This window comes from Arachis ipaensis, chromosome B1 (assembly GCF_059453495.1).
Source record: "Arachis ipaensis isolate K30076 ecotype BB chromosome B1, ASM5945349v1, whole genome shotgun sequence".
NCBI classification, from domain to species: domain Eukaryota; kingdom Viridiplantae; phylum Streptophyta; class Magnoliopsida; order Fabales; family Fabaceae; genus Arachis; species Arachis ipaensis.
The window spans coordinates 111,821,113-111,825,250 of record NC_142436.1 but is presented as its reverse complement, the minus strand read 5'-3'; the positions used below and the strand labels follow the sequence as shown (position 1 = coordinate 111,825,250).

The window sequence follows — 4,138 nt, the reverse complement described above, 5'->3', positions numbered from 1 at the left end:
GATGGCTAAGAATGGCCACGTTAGAAGCCACGTTAACCTAGTTAACGTGGACTTTAACGTGAGATCTAGGGGCACATTGGAACGTTAGTGACAATGTTGAGTGTCACTAACGTTCTCGAAGGTTGGCAAGGCCACGTTAGAAGCCACGTTAACCTAGTTAACGTGGGATCTAACGTGAGGCAAAGGGGTACATTGGAACGTTAGTGAAAATGTTAAGTGTCACTAACGTTCCCGAACTTATACTTTCACTAAATGATTAACACCCCTTACGCCCTGAGCTAAAGTCTCTACCCACTTAACACTTTCTCTCTGCAAGTAAAGCTAAGCCCAAATGAAGAAAAGAACTGCTTCAAACTCAAGATCCAAAGGCCCAAGACTTGAAGAGCAAACTAGAAGCTGAGAAGAGTAGTATATATAGGAGTAGCTTTGAATTGTAAAAGAGGAGTTAGGAGTAGTTTTGGGAGGTGGCTGGAAGAGGAGAACTACTCTCTGTATTTTACTTTCTCTGCATTTTCTAGTTTTATGATGTATTCTCCATCTTTGTTTTCATTTTCTAGAGCTATGAACAACTAAACCCCTTTCATTGGGTTAGGGAGCTCTGTTGTAATTTGATGGATCAATACTAATTTTCATTATTCTTCTTCTATCTTTTCTCTTGATTTTACTTGAAAGCTTTCGATCTTCATCCAATTGAGTAGTTATCTTGGAAGAGAAGCTATTCAAACTTGGATCTCTTTTGAACCTTGAAAGAGGAATGAAGAGATCAAGCTAGAAATACTTTCTCATGCTGGACCAAATTGGGTTTGGATGGGTATGTGACTATAACCCTCTCAATACTTGATTTGGGAAATGCATGTGGTATAATCAGTGACCATACTTCATCTCTTCTCATGAGCAATTGACCAAGGAATTGGCTATTGATCAAGATTTGAGAGATTGAATTGCAAGAAATTGTAATTCAATCACTTAAGATTGCCAAGGAGATCAATGAGTGCATTGATTGAGGAAGAGATGAAAATGAACTTGATCCGGAGAATTGCAACATCTCCTAAGCCCAGTGAACTCCCCATCTCTGATCTTATCCATTCTCTTTAATTTCTGCCATTTACTTTTATGAGCAAATCCCCCATTCCCATTTACAATTCTGCAATTTATTTTCAGTCATTTACTTCCAGTCCTTTAATCCTAGCATTTACTTTTCTGTTATTTACATTCCCGCCATTTTATTTTTTGCAACTCTCAACCAAAATTCTGGATTCGCTCAACTAGAACATTCTTCTAATTAAAGTTGCTTGATCAATCAATCCCTGTGGGATTCGACCTCACTCTATTGTGAGTTTTTACTTGACGACAAATTCGGTACACTTGCCGAAGGGAGATTTGTTGTGAGACAAGTTTTCCGTGCATCAAGTTTATGGCGCCGTTGCCGGGGATTGATTGTGCATCAACAATGATTAAATTGGAAGATCACTAGATTGAGCATTTTTATTTTGTGAATTTCATTTTCTGTTTGAGTGATTTACTTTTTGTTTTAGTTAAACTTCTTCCCTTCCCCGTCTACTCTTTTGTTCTTCTTTGTTATTTTCAATTCTGTTTGCTAACCCACTAATTGTTTGATATATTGCATCACCCACAACTAACAGTAATTCTGACACAAATACTTTCTGCACCTATCTTTTCTTGCTTGCACTTGATGGTTGTCTGACAGGGAGAAGAAGCAGGGCTTCAACTTCCTTCGATTCTGAACCTGAGAGGACCTTCCTTAGATTAAGGAGGGAGGCAAGAGGAAAGAAAGTGGTTGGTGCTGAGGAAGAAGAGGAATTCTTTGAAACAAACATGGAAGACAACATGGAAAACCATCATGAAGAAGAAGATCACAACCATGGGGGAGGAGGTAGAGCAAATCATGCTGGGGAGGATAGAAGAGTTTTGGGCTCTTACATCAATCCAAACCCAGGTAATTGTGGAAGTAGCATCCAAAAGCCAACAATCCATGCCAACAACTTTGAACTTAAACCACAGCTCATCACCCTTGTTCTGAACAACTGTTCGTTTGGAGGAAGTGTTCAAGAAGACCCCAATCAACATTTAACTACCTTCCTGAGAATATGTGACACAGTGAAGTCTAATGGTATTCATCCTGACGCCTATAGGCTGCTCTTATTTCCATTCTCACTCAGGGACAAGGCAGCCAAATGGCTGGAATCTTTCCCAAGGGAAAGCTTGACAACTTGGGAAGACGTGGTGAACAAATTCTTAGCAAGATTTTACCCTCCTCAATGAATTAATAGGCTGAGAGCTGAGGTCCAAACTTTCAGGCAATAAGATGGAGAGACTCTATATGAAGCATGGGAGAGGTTCAAGGACTTAACAAGGAGGTGTCCACCTGACATGTTCAACGAATGGGTGCAGCTGCACATTTTCTATGAAGGGCTCTCTTATGAGTCAAAGAAGGCCGTAGACCATTCATCTGGAGGATCTTTGAACAAGAAGAAGACCATTGAGGAAGCCATAGATGTTATTGAAACAGTAGCAGAGAGCGACTACTTCTATGCTTCCGAAAGAGGGAACACAAGAGGAGTAATGGAGCTAAACAATGTAGATGCTCTGTTGGCCCAAAACAAGCTCATTACCCAGCAGCTGGCTGACCTTACCAAGAAGATGGAGATGAACCAAGTAGCAGCAATCTCCACTTTATCAACAATCTAAGAGGGAGTGAATGAAGAAGCAGAGGGGAGTCAGGAGCAAGCCAACTACATTGGGAGTTCACCAAGGAAAAACTATGATCCATACTCCAAGACCTACAACCCTGGATGGAGAAACCACCCAAACTTTGGGTGGGGAGGTGAGCAAGATCAAAACCAAGACCAGAGATGTTACAACTCCAACAACAATACAGCTCACCAGCAATTTACACAGAGGACGTCTCAACACACCCACAACAACACTTCTTCGTATGCTTATCAAAACCAAAATAACACATCTGCTCTGAATCACCCATCAATTGATGAGAAGCTCTCTAAGATCGAAACCTTAATTGAAGGAATATGCAGAGACATTCGAGACAGTAAAGTATTCAGAGAGGAAGTGCAGTCCAACATGCAGAATCAAAATGCTGCCATCACGAAACTGGAGACACAAATCAGCTATCTGTTTAAGCAGCTCCCTAACCACAACTTTTGCTATGATGCCCACTCAAGCAAAAAGGAGGAGTGTCAAGCTATCACACTTAGGAGTGGGAAGGAACTGAAGGAACGTCCCCAAAAACCACAAAAAGAAGGCTCAAATGAAAAGGGAGAAGAGCAAGATGGAGTTCAACCTCCCACGCCAAGTTTGCAGAAAGAAAAAGGGATACCCCAACTGAACATCTCAAGAGCTCCATATCCCCAGCTATTGAAGAAAAAGGAAGATGACAACCAGTTCTTGAGATTTTTGGAAATCTTCAAGAAGCTACAAATCAACATACCCTTTGCTGAAGCCATAGAACAAATGCCACTCTATGCCAAGTTTTTGAAGGAGCTAATGACTAAGAAGAGAAGCTGGAAGAACAATGAGACTGTGATACTAACTGAAGAGTGCAGTGCTATCATTCAGCATAAACTACCTCAGAAACTGAAGGATCTTGGGAGTTTTCAGATCCCTTGTATTATAGGAGAAATCACAGTAGAGAATGCTCTTTGTGACTTAGGGGCCAGCATCAATTTGATGTCAGTAGCTATGATGAGAAAGATGAAAATTGAGGAGGCTAAACCAACAAAAATGGCCCTACAACTGGCAGACCGATCGTTCAAATTCCCTCACGGGATAGTAGAGGATTTGCTAGTAAAAGTGGGAGATTTCATATTTCCAGCAGATTTTATGGTGCTGGACATGCAGGAGGACGCCAAGACCTCCATCATCCTGGGAAGGCCATTCTTGGCCACTGCTGGAGCTGTCATCGATGTTCAGAAGGGTGACCTCACACTGAGATTACACAATAAAAAGATGACATTCAATGTGTTCAAGGCCATGAGTTATCCACCAAAACAATTGGGGGAATGCATGAGGTTAGATGCACTTGAGGATGAAGTGCAGGAGAATTTTGAAGAAGAAGAACCTGAAGAGGACGAGAGATTGGTGGAGGAAGAATCTGAATCAA

The 4,138-nt window shown here is 41.3% G+C and overlaps 1 non-coding gene across 1 annotated transcript; it reads right to left on the bottom strand.

Annotated features, from left to right (window-relative positions):
- Positions 1-2,289: 2,289 nt before the first annotated feature.
- LOC148577944 (small nucleolar RNA R71) lies at positions 2,290-2,393 on the bottom strand. Its single transcript, XR_015904471.1, has one exon. It is a non-coding gene; the product is annotated as a small nucleolar RNA R71 (small nucleolar RNA).
- Positions 2,394-4,138: the final 1,745 nt, after the last annotated feature.